We start from the raw sequence: 12,397 nt of genomic DNA, 5'->3' as shown, positions 1-12,397 counted from the left end.
GCCCTCAAGAGAAAGTCCAGCCTCACAGCAGAACCAACGCCCTTCACAATCTGACTCCACTTTCCTCTCCAGGCTCAGCTATGAGCTCACCAAGTCAGACACCAACATTTTTTGTTTCTTCTCACCTCCCAAGTTTAGTAAATGTTTTCCCCATCTAGAACACTCTTGTCTGTGGAATTCTCCACACCTTTTGTAACGCCTACTCCATATTCAAGTCTTAACTTGAATGTGATTACTTTCAGAAATCCTTCCCTCACCAACTCATCACCTCGTTGCAAATCTAGGTCTAGCACCTTGCAGCTACCCCACACCCTGCAGGACCTATATCATCACTGTCATCTTTTGGAACTATCTTGTTTGGGACAGTTAAATTCTATGAAGGCAAAGCTTGCCATTGTATCACACAGACATAACCCCCAGCTTTCTGTGAGAAGCTTGGTAAATATCTGTGGTGGTGAGCTTACGATCCAGTTAAAATAGAGACAACTTCGACAATTGTAAGACAGGTTATAAAACTCAATGCAAATACTAAAAATTACTTCTGAAGGAAATATATAACATAAAATATGGTCTTGTAACAGTCATAATCTGAAACCAAAACTCCAGATGTTATTAAGAAAGGAGAAGAATTGGTTAAGAGAGAGATGTGAGAAAAGGCATAACGTCACATCTGGAACATAAAAGACATGACTTTGCTATTTAAAGAAATATAGTGAATTCTTTTATCTTGAAAATATCTACCAGTAAAATTGTAAGTAAAATACACACTTCCAAAATATAAAATATAAATTCAAAGAAAATACAAGTCTGCATAACAGATCATATGACAAAAGAAACAAGATTTGAAAATCATAAGAATGAAATGAGAGAGAAGCGAGACCAAATAGATTACTTATAACAAAAAAGATCTTTCTTAAACTACACAATTTCCAATGAGACACTCAAATACATTGAAACAAAAGGTTAAAATTAAAGAATGAGCAGAGGTGATTCTGGGAAAAACAAACTAAATAAAATACGTATTTTGGGCCTCCCTGGTGGTACAGCGTATTGAGCGCAGCACTGTGAAGCTGTCTGCAGCCTCTGCACTGCGGGTTCGATTCCTGGTCATCCAGGGAGATTCCCACATGGCGCATCCCACATGTGGGTCCAGATTCCCACAGACCTCTCCTGTCTCGCCCGCTGCTCCCCTCAGCAGTGCATTTCACTCAGTCTGCCTGTTCTGCTCACCGCTCTGTCTCTGGCGAATCACCCCCCTCATCTCTGTCCTGTACCCCAGCTCTTGTATGCATAAATAAATCTTTAAAAAATATATAATTACCATGACTTTTGAGAAAGCATGCTTATTCCTAAATAGAATGGTTGAGAATTAATCTTATTAAAATTAGGAGCAGCATGTTGATGCCTGCTATATAAATATTGTTGTTTACCATCAAACTTTAAAACTCTAGCCAACATAATAAGATAAGAAAAATAAATAAGAAATGTTAATATTGAGGAGGATGAAATATCACTATTTCCAAAAATTATTGTCCACCTGAATTATTGTCTAGCCTTAATAAATAAAATGCACTGACAAATCAATGAAAAAAACACACATTACAAGAGAATAAGCAAAAGCCATAAGTTGGCAATTCACAAGAAAAGAAAGGCATATGGTCAATGAAAACTATTGTAATTGCTCCATATTGAACCAAATTTAAATAATCAATGATGATTTGTGTAGGGAGTCATTGTCATATTCTGTTCTTCAAAAAATGTGTTTACACACAACTAGCCCCTACATTTAAAAACTTTAACATGTAGTTATGCTTCGACCCAGGAATTCAATATAGGAAGGGGATAATAAAATTATCCTATTATCTAAATAAGGATGATGGGGTGGAAAGAGAGGATTCTGTTCAAAGATGCTCATTGTTTATGAATCAACTTGCAACAGATAACTCATTGAATATATATATGATACATTCACAAAATAAAATACGACCACTAAAACAATGTTAACATGCTCGCTTACAATTTTTGCATTGTTCACAATCTATTTTAAGTCAACAAAATAATAAGCCAAGTATTAGCCCTTTATTATATGTTTGTATGTGAATTAATTTCTTTCTCTAAATACCACCGGTATGCACAGATGTGTATACGAATAGTAGTCATTATCTCTGAACAAAGAAATATGAATTTTTTTCCTTTGCCTGTCTGTATTTTAAAGGGGTTTTAGATCTGAAAGAAGCAAGGCAAGCTGTAGAGGAAGCCACCATGTTGAGTGATTTAAATACTTCTATTCGAATTTGTGTTCAGGAAGCCAGAGTGAGCTTGGTGCAGACTTCGCTCTTGGCTCTTGACTATTGTCTGCTATCGCTAAAATCGTGCCTGATCTTAGAAAAACATCCTCAGTTTTCTCAGCTCAGAAATACGAACAATACTTGGTGAATCGGAAGCCGCCTGCGCCTCTCCAAAGTCAAGCCTGAATCTGATCAAGCTTTCCTACATTATAGAAAGCAGGGAGAGGGCAGCGTGTTCACAAACCCCACCAGAGCACCCCAGGCAAAAGCCCCACGTGGAGAAAGTCACAGGACAAGGAACCGAGGCTCTTCAACAAATGAGTCCCGCGAAACAAAAAGACACTCTGGAAACACTATCAGCCCATCTCGCTAGTGATGGCGTCATTTTGACTCTTATTTAAGCAGATTCTTTTTTAACGCAGTGACATTGAAGAGAAATCATGAATTGAAACACCAACTGATAGTAGATTATACTAAGAAACTTGTTCAATTCTCAGGTATCCCAGTGACATCGTGTTTATATTCCTTCCAAAGGGCCCTTTAAGAGGCGCAGTGAAGTGTTCACAGATGAAAAGATGCATTGAATTTGCTTTAAAATAATATGGGGGGGCCAGGATACGGAGGGACAAGCTTGGCCAGGGGCTGACAAGCTATTCAGTCAACTTTCCGATTTCCCCATAACAGAAAAAGTCTGTCTTTAAAAAGCAAACCGAGCTCCCATCTTAATGATGGAGCAGAGAGACTCAAACTGTAAACTTGGCAAATAACAGGAAGTGGGGGTGGGGCCGGGGGACTGTGAAAATAAAATGGAAAAGCCAAGGCCAGAGGAAATGCATAGTGCAGCCGTCCACCCCCACCCCCCCGCCCCCCAACCTCTGCCCATGGAGGCTGCAGAGAGCTGGGGAGGGTCTGGGGACACGTCCCGCCTGGGCCTCCTCCCACCGAGCCTGTGCGGGGGCAGCAGGCCCCGTGGGAACCACGACAGACTCCTCCATAGGGAGCCCGTGTCCCGCGGCCACCCTACTGTGTGCTCCCCAGGTGACGGGAGCGTAGTGAGGCCACACGCCAGCAAGTGGAGAAGCAGGATCCAAACACCCCGCCAGGACCCTACTCTTTCCCCACCTGGATCCAAGCCCCCGACCTAAACTCCCCCCACAACGTCAGAGGGGGGCAGCCCCCATTGGTACAGTCTGGAAGGGGAGTCCACGCCCCAATAAATAACTGCCATTGCAGGTGGGGTGGGATGTGCGCCACGAGGGAAACCCACTGTGGGGAAGGGGGGTGCAGATTGAGCCCCGTGGGCGGCACTCCATCCGCGCGCCAGAGCCCACGGGCCCACGGGGAAGGGCACCCCCATAGTCCTCTGGCAAAGGCCGCCTCCTGTTGCATTGACGGGCATCCACGCGCTCGGGGACGGCAGCTGTGCCGGGCAGAGGCAGAACTCGACATAAGCGGGTGGCCTGAAAGCACCCGAAACGGGTGGGCTGGGCGCTCCTCCCTCGAATGCCAGTGCCAGGAGCTGAGGAAGCAGGAGGGTCGCCCTCCCCGGGCTTAAGTAGGAAGCGAGCACTGGGGGCTCCCAACGTGCCCAGCCACTGGCCCTCGGCCCTCCTTTCCAGGCGCAGCTGCCGTTCTGCCAGGCCCTTCCCCGTCCTGCTCGGCCCTGGCCCGCACCCACGCCCTGCAGCCCCTGCGCCGCTGGCCAGCGGAAACGCTCTGGCAAAAAGTGCTTTCGCCCTGTACCCCTGTGACCCTTGCCGAAGTCCCCGCAAAGTTGTCTCTTTTGGAGCCACCCAGGGGCTTACGCTGAAGCCCGCGGTGCTGCCACGGGAGCTTCTCCTCCCTGAGAGGCCGCACTGAGGCCAAGGGGGTGCGGCGGGGCTCGGTAGTGCGGCCTCCTCCAGCCAGAGGCGCCGGCCCCCAGGCCTGCTGGACGCACAAACCTCCTGAAGTTCAGTTCCCTGGGAGTGGAGCTGGTAATAAGTCCTCTCAGCGCCTCCAAAGCAGCACCTCAGAAGCGCATTTGCACAGGAAGTGCCTCCTGAAGGCGCCCACACTGCCCCCAGACTTCAGGCCCTCTGCCCAGGGCTAGAAGGTTCCAGCCTGTATATAACAGACAGGAGCCCCTGGGGCCTCCCCTGCACACCCCAGTCCAGAGCTCCAGGCGAGGACATAGGCTCAGTGGGCCCCAGGGAGTCTGGCGTCCGACACCCTCACCACACCCACCCGCGCCAGCTCTGGCACGGCCCAGGAGGAGAGAGAGGCTGCACTCACCTCCGCCCCAGCACCGCTCCCAGGAGGTGATCCGCAGGTGTAGGCGGTCAGCTGTGCCTGCTTCCTGGGCTGGTGCACTGAGCCCTGGGCCTGGAGGGCTGGAGGGCCCGGCCCTCACTTCCTGGACACGGCAGCCATCTTGCCCCAAGATGCTTTTCAAATGCAAACCAACCCATCCCAAGCTCACACGCCCAGCCCCTGCTTTACCAGGTTCTCACACCCCAGGCCACTGTGGACCCCGGGGTGGTACCCACAACTGGGACACCCCCTGCCCAGGGACCCCTGAGATTATTCAGACCAGCCCATCTAAGCCTGCCCCCCCTTCCAGGGGACCACCTGACTGAGCCAGGTGCCTCCAGGTGGCCCCGGCTGAGCGAGCCCTTCCCTCGGGGGTGGTGGGAAATAAACCAGCCCCAGTGGTAACCACCGCCTGATCATTTGGCCTCACTGCACCTCAAGTGTCCTATCGAACACCACATTTTTAAACAAGACCCCTTTCTGAAGCTGAGCGGCGTCTCCAGTTTTTAAAGTCTGAGCTGGGACGGGAGGACCCCCGAGGGGGCGGGGCATGCCCCCCATTGTTAGAGTCCGGCAGGGGCGTCCCCACCCCAGCACACACCTGCAGTCAGGTGGGGTGGGGTGTGCACCACGAGTGAAACCCACAGTGGGGGTAGAGGGGTCAGGAGGGCACACCCCACGAGGGTGGACCCTAAGAGGGTGGGTGTCGAGAAGGGGGCCCAGGGATCAGCTCTGAGGTGGTCAAATGCCAACACCTCGGGTCTGCCAGGAGAGCACCTCCAGGGCTTCCGCTGACCCCTGAGAGGAGCCAGACAGCTCACTGGCCGGGAAGGGGAGGGGTGGTGAGAGGAGCAGAGACTGGTGCTCCAGGAGAGGAAGGGCCCCAAGCTTTGGCATCTGGAAGGAGGGGGGCAGGGCCTGGGGTATGGGGGGGACTGTCAGGGAGGGCCCTGGTTTCCACACCCGAGACTCTGAAGTCACCTGATTGGGGTGAGGAGCCAGGGGCAGGAGCAGTGGTCAGGGCGCCCTCTGGGGAGACTGCAGAGTCCTGCAAAAGGGGGTAACACACCTCCTGGCGGGGGGCCCAGTGACACCCCAAGAGCCCCAGAGGCTGGCTTCAGAGCCAGGAAACGTTACCAAGCAGACCCCCGCGATGTGCTTGCTGAACACATACACCGGCCCCTGGCTCTGGGCTAGCGTCTGGCGAGGTGGCTGGTGTGGGGCCGGCTGCCCCCAGGGTCGGGGTGGGAGTCTGTGGGCCGGGGGACTTGAATGTTTCCAAGGAGCTTGGGGACCCCGCTCCTGCCGGCCGCCCCGCTGAGCTGGAGCCCCAGGCCCAGGGCTCTCAGAGACGAGCCGGCCTGGGTTCCACCGGGGTGGGGGTTTGATGACAGCCACGTGCCCCGAAGCCGCAGGCGGGGCTCGAGGAGCTGCCGCCGGGTGACGCGGCTGTCGTGTGGGCGCCTCAACAGGGATCGCGCACCGCCATGGCCCGGCCACGACACCCCGCGGGGCGCACAGCCTGCCAGGGCCACCGTGGCATGGGGTGGTCGCTAAGCAACGCATGGCGGTATTCGGAGCAAACAGCCCGTTACTGCAATAAAGGCCGGAAGGAGTGCAAGTGGGAAGGAGGCTCCTCGTGAGAACGAAGAAGACGCAGGCGCGCGAGGGGCAGGCTGGGTCCGTCCTCCCTGGGTTTGCTCCTTGGCATCTGAGCAAATGCGCTACCCTGGGCTTCCCTGGGGCCTCCTGGGGGACATGTCCACCCCTCTCCACCCCAGCACCTGAGAGAACAGCTTGGTTGTATTTCTGAAATGCATTACAGCTTAGTAAGTTTTGGAGTCCTGGAACAAAGTAGAATTTGTGTGTGTGTATAGAACTGGGGTGCAGGCCAGAGGTGCAGGGGTGAGAGGATTCACCAGGGACAGGGTGCTGAGGGGAACAGCGGGGAGACAGGAGAGGTCTGCGCACCGCGTGGGTAGCTCCCTGGGCAACCCAGCTCAGGCTGCAGCGGTGATGGTGCTGAGACTGAACCCCTAGGCCACCATAAAGGCCCCCAAGTAGAACTTCTAAGGACTATATTGACTTCATGTTTCTAAAAATTTGATGGACAATCAATAAACAATTACGAGGTTTCCAAATATATATTTTCCCCAAATTACAGCTCAGAAATGACCGTCCCCCTCTCACGGGCGTGGCAGGCGCGCCCCGCCCTGCTTCCTCCAGCATTTTCTCATCGCAAGAATTTGCTTTTAAAACTCAGACGCCGCCAAGAGCGCTAAGCCGCGGGCTGACCGCTCGCTCCTCGCTCGGATCGTTGGTCATTTCATGGTCGGTTCCTGGCAGAGTCGCTGGACCGAGACCGTGAGGGGGAGGGGGAGGAGCAGACAGGTCCTCAACAGGCCCCTGGGGTCAGGCACCCCAGGGGCCCCCCTGTCTTGGCCACTTGCAGGCTGTGTCCGACGTGTCACACAAGGGCTGCCCCTCCTGCCTGGGCAGTGTGGGCACCTCCAGGCTCCTTCCTCATCCGCCTCCTCGTGGGTCCTCCAGAGTCACCAGAGCCCCCAGCGACACCAGATGGCCAGTCCATCCCCCCGCGAGCCCTCCTGTGCCACAGGAGGACATCAGGGGCCCCGACCTTGCCCCGCCCACCCCGCGCAGGGATGAGTGGGGACTGAGCTGGCTCCACAAGGGGGTTCTGGAACCTGTGTGTTTCAGGTGGCTGTCCAGGTGAGCGCTGCGATGCTGCGGGGCAGAGAGGACGGGCGTGGTTGCTGGAGGCCGTCTTTATCAGCCGCTCCTGGCTGTCAGAATTTAAAGGTTGCTAATTTTGCTTTGTTAAGCAAAAAATAAAACTGTCCAAAATGTGTTGCTTTGATGATGGTCTAGTTATGCTCTATGCTACGTGAGTTAAGAAGGTCTGGTGGTGCAGGGGTTAGTCTCAGCACTGCGAAGCTGTCCGCAGCCTCTGCAGCAAGAGTTCCATCCCCCTCCAGGGGGCTACCCACATGGCACAGCAGACCCCTCCTGTCTCCCCACTGCTCCCCTCAGCAGTGGATTTCAGTAGATCTGCCTGTTCTGCTCCCCACTCTGTCTCGGGTGAATTTTCTCACCCCCCCCCAGCCCCTGGCCTGTACCCCAGCTCTTGTATGCATAAATAAATCTTTAAAAAAGAAGTTCTAAAACTACGGGGACTTACACAATTCCACACAGAGAAGAAAGAGAAGGGGCGGGAGGGACATGACTGAGAGGAGGCAGAGGAGGGAGGAGGTGGAAGGACACAGGCGGAAAAAAATAAGCAGTTGGAAATAAACATGCAAGACATTCTCCTGGAGACCAGGGTTATCCTGGCTGGCTCCTTTGCACGCAACAAAATGGACCCAGCCTTTTTTTTTTCTTTAATTAAAGGGCCTAAACATGCTTCCCGTTCTCATCTAGATCATACTGGGTATCCTGACTCCTCCCTTTACATAAACTCAATTCCCTGAGACCTAAATTGTTTTCATTAATTTCAAATTTTGTTTTTAATGAGGCATTCATGGGGTTCAAACTTCAGAAGGTAACAAAAGAGCAAAGTCTGTTTCTCCTTGGAAAAGACAGCACAGGAGCCGTTTTCTCCAACTTTCATTCTCTTTAGCTCCTACCGGTCATCTGACCATCGGGGACTCAGAGCCACATGAGGGGCGTCTCCAGCAAGAGCCAGGGAGAGAGTCTCCTCTCCCCCCTCCGCAGGCCCGGCGCAGGGAGCCCCCACCTGACCCTGGGCCACGTGTTACTGGAAATTTTTTTTTTTAAATAATAAAAGGGGAAAAATTTTAAGCTAAAAGGATTGTTTGGATAATAACGTAAAATTCTGACGACAGCATTGGGCCTGTCTCCTTAGTGTGAGCGTCAGTTTAATTTTAACGACATGATAATCATCAATTCAGCATGTTTTGAAGAAAATCAAAACCACTGACTCTAAAAGCCAATCCCAGTGGCTGCGTATCATCGCCACATTTCCCATCTCCCAAACAGCCTCTTAGACAGACAAGGATGGGGCAGGCTGTTGAACTTTTGCAAAGAACACTTAACCCTCCACCAGAATGATATAAAACACGGGCCTGGAGAAGGAGCGGGCGTGCGCCTGACCCCTCTCCTCCGGGGAGAGGCAGCTAATCACCCGCCGCTGCAGATGTTATTAGCCCACGGAGGGCTTTCATCTCCCCGGGGCTGCCCACGGGCCCAGGGCCCAGCGGCAGCTCGGGGAGTGCACCTTTCCTTCCTTTATTTCAGGATGAAGCTACTCCTTATTCAGATTTTCTGTGCGCTCTGCTCCCCAGATACACGGAAGCTCCAGCATGTCATCTGTGGCCAGCACGGCCTCTTACTTGGGGACTGCAGAATACTCTGAGACGGTCAAACCACGTCTCATCCTCCGGGATTTCGCCTCGAAAAGGTCACCATCTTCCTGTTTCCAGACAAAAAATGAATTTCTCTCCGTGGCCCCCACGCGGGAGGCCAGTCTCCCCAGCCCCGCGGGGCCTGCGGCCTGCACGCTCCTTCCCACGGGGCCCTGCAGGTGGCGCCCGAAGCCAGCGGTCCCGGCCCACGCGGGCTCCCCAGGCCCAGGCGGACCGGGAGGCGCGTGGGGAGCCCGCCGTGGGGACGTGTCCTCTAGAGTCGCGCCGCTATCATAAAAATCCAGTAATTAAAATATTGATTATGGAATTGCCTGCTTCCTTTGTATTAAATATGCACATTTTATAGGCAGCGTGTTTATAAATAAATATAATTTTAAGTTGACTCTTTTATGACGCCGTAATGACGGCCTCATCCTCATCTGTGTGTTAAACGTGTTCTTTAACAAAATTATACATTTACCACGGCGAGGTACCGGCGGGTTTGCAGCCTCCATGTAATCTTCCCGAATGGGATTTCTGCGGTCCTAACACTGCTTAATCACTCCAATAAAAAGAGTAGATTTCTTTGTAATGCAATTTGTAAGCAATAAACATGATGGAGAATGCAGTCTTTGCTGTCGACTATGTTTAATGCAGGGTTTTAATTCGGTGCGTGATTATTCATTTGCTGGCACTTTTTCCACGCGCATCTCTCCTCCTGCCTGAAGAAAGTTGGCGAGTCTGGAGGCCGGGCCGGGCCCTACTTGGGGCGAGCGCAAGTTTGCTGCGGATGTTCCAGAAAGAGAACATCTTTTTTTCTATCTGCTGAAGACAGGAGGTCACATTAGCTCGTAATACAGACACATAAAAATGTGATTATGGCTTCTAAACAGAACGCAGTGGGCTCCTAGTTAACACAATGAGATTTCTGGGAAGCGATGCATAAATTCTTCAAAAATGACACATTTCTCACGTTTCATTCCAATTAAATTACTGAGGCAGCTAACAGCGAGGAGCACAACGTCCGGGGTAAAATGAGGGTTTTCTTCTTGTAACTATCTCTGTGAAAGTCTATTTTTATGAGTAGCAGTTAATATTAAGCTATTATTTTTCTACTGTGCTGGAAGGGACTCCGGAGCCTCTGCGCTTCCCCGGGAACAGCCGCCTTTGTTTCTGGGGCTCGCGGGGCGGGAGGGAGCCGGGCTCTCGGGGACCCCCCACCCGTGCCTCTGCAGCGAGAAGGGTCAGGCGCAGGGTCTGGGGGTGTCAGAGCCCAGGGCCTGCCCCGTTGCGCCCCAAGGCCGGGAAGGAAGTGGGTGGGGGGGGCGGGCGGCACCCACCCGCGACCCGCGAACACGCGGGGCCTGCGCCCGGCTCTGGCTTCAGGGGGTTCGCGGCCCAGGGGGAGGGGGACCCGCCTGCCTGCCGGGGCGGGCCTCGGCGCCCCCCCTGCGGGCCGCTCCCACCCTCCCGGGCCTGCAGTTGGGGGGCCGGGGCTGCACCCCAGAAGAGAGGCCGGGGCGCGCGGGCCCCGCGGGGGCTGCGAGGCGGAAGGGGGCGTCGGAGACAAAGGCTGCGAGGCTTTAAAATTCAAAAAGACGCTTTTGCAAGCCTCGTCCTGGGGCTTGAAAGGCGCACGAGGACAGCACGGAGCATCCCAATCAGAAATGCGATCCGAGGTCCTAATGAACTTGATTGCGTGAACATTTATAATCCCCCATGGCCCTAAATGAAATCAGATATAATCAGAGATACGGGGAGGGAGTGTTTACAGCCGGCGCCGGCTCGGGACGGGGCGCTGCGGCCCCGGTATTGATGTCGAAAATGATGGATAGCGCGGGAATGGCAAATATACTATTTGTCTAATGGCTCGGCAATTAAATTCCCCTGTAAATGACCCATGCCTCATTTCATCCTAATCTATGGAATTTTGATTGAATTCGTCAGCTCTAATTGAAAAATACTGCACTTTAATGTCGGCATCGCAGTTGCAGGACGAGAGCGGTTTTAATGAGACGGTGCCCCCTGACCCGGGAACATTCGAGACTTTTACTCGGAATTTAAAGCCAGGAGATGGCTGGGCCGCGCGCCGCGAATTCCCCCCCCCCCCCCCCCCGGGCCCGGGCCCTGGATCTGCAGGCGCGGCTCAGGAACGTCCGTGGGGAGCCCCGGGCCCCCGCACCCCGGCTCGAGGGGGGCGCCCCGGGCCCCCGCACCCCGGCACGAGGGGGCCAAGGCTGGGGCGCGGCGGGCGCAGGGCGCGTCCGGGGAGGGGGCGCCCCCCGAACCCGGGGCCCCAGCGCTGACCTTCGCGGGTCCAACCCAGGCGTCCCGCCCGGAGGAGGAGGAAACAGGGGGGGGGGGGCGACCCGCGCTGGGAGCGAGGCCGGCCCCCAACGCGCTTTATATGCAAATAGCGCGGAGAAGCCATCGCTGAGAAATTAGCTACTTGCTGAAGCATATTTACTAGATTGAAATGAGTTAAAGAGAAACATTTGAAGTCGTGCAAACGAGATAATTGGGCCACATTAAAACCAGAGATGTTTGTTCCTTTCCAAAAAAAAAAAAAAAAAAAGCCGGGGGGGCTGTAAAAGCGCCCTCCCCCCGGAACACCCCCCCCCCGAAGCCAGGCAACGAGGCCGGGGACGCTTCGCGCCCCGGATCCCCGGAGCGCGCGGGACGGGGCACCCCGGGGCCTCCGCGCGGCTGGGCGGCGGCGACCCCGACCCGGGCCCGAAGGGGGCGCCCTCGAGCCGGGCCCCGCGGGGAGCGCAGACCCGGCCTGCGCGCTGGGGTTGGCGCGGGTCCCCGCGACCCGCCGCTCCCGGCCCGCCCCGCGCGCGCCCGCGAGCTCTGCCCGCTCCCACACTCGCGGGTGTAGACGCATCCGACGGCGACGTCGTGGCGGGGGTGCTGCGGGGATGGAGTTGGGGGAGTCCGGGGGGACGAGCGGTCAAGTGCGCACGGCGCCTGGGCCTTCCCCAAAGAGGGGTGTCCTGGGGTGTCTTTGTTCCGCACATGGACGGAGCGCGCAGCTCTTCCATCCAGAATAAAATAATCCAAATTGCCAGAAAAGTCGTCCTCCTGCAAGGGGTGCCTGCGCCCTTCTAACCGCTCGACGTGGCGACGCGGGCGCCCGCGGGGGGGCCCCCCAGAGCCTCCACGTGCGCGACCCAGGGGACCGTCTGCCCCCAGGGCCGGCCGGGGCCTCCGCCCGGAGCGCGCGCTGCAGGGCCGGGCTGCCCCGCTGGGCCCTCGGGCGGGCCTGCGGTTTGCTTTCAAATTCTCCAGCGTCTGCGCTTCGGGGACCCCGCTCCAGCCGGAATTCGCACCCCGCGCTCTCGGGCCGCCGCCCCCCGCCGCCGGCGCCCACCCGCGCGCCGTGAGGCCCAGGCTGGGGGCCCGCTGGCCGCTCGGGGTCCCCCAGACGCCCTC

This window comes from Talpa occidentalis, unplaced genomic scaffold, assembly GCF_014898055.3.
Source record: "Talpa occidentalis isolate TD23 unplaced genomic scaffold, MPIMG_talOcc4v2.1 talOcc4.3, whole genome shotgun sequence".
NCBI lineage: Eukaryota > Metazoa > Chordata > Mammalia > Eulipotyphla > Talpidae > Talpa > Talpa occidentalis.
Note: the sequence above shows the minus strand (reverse complement) of the source record.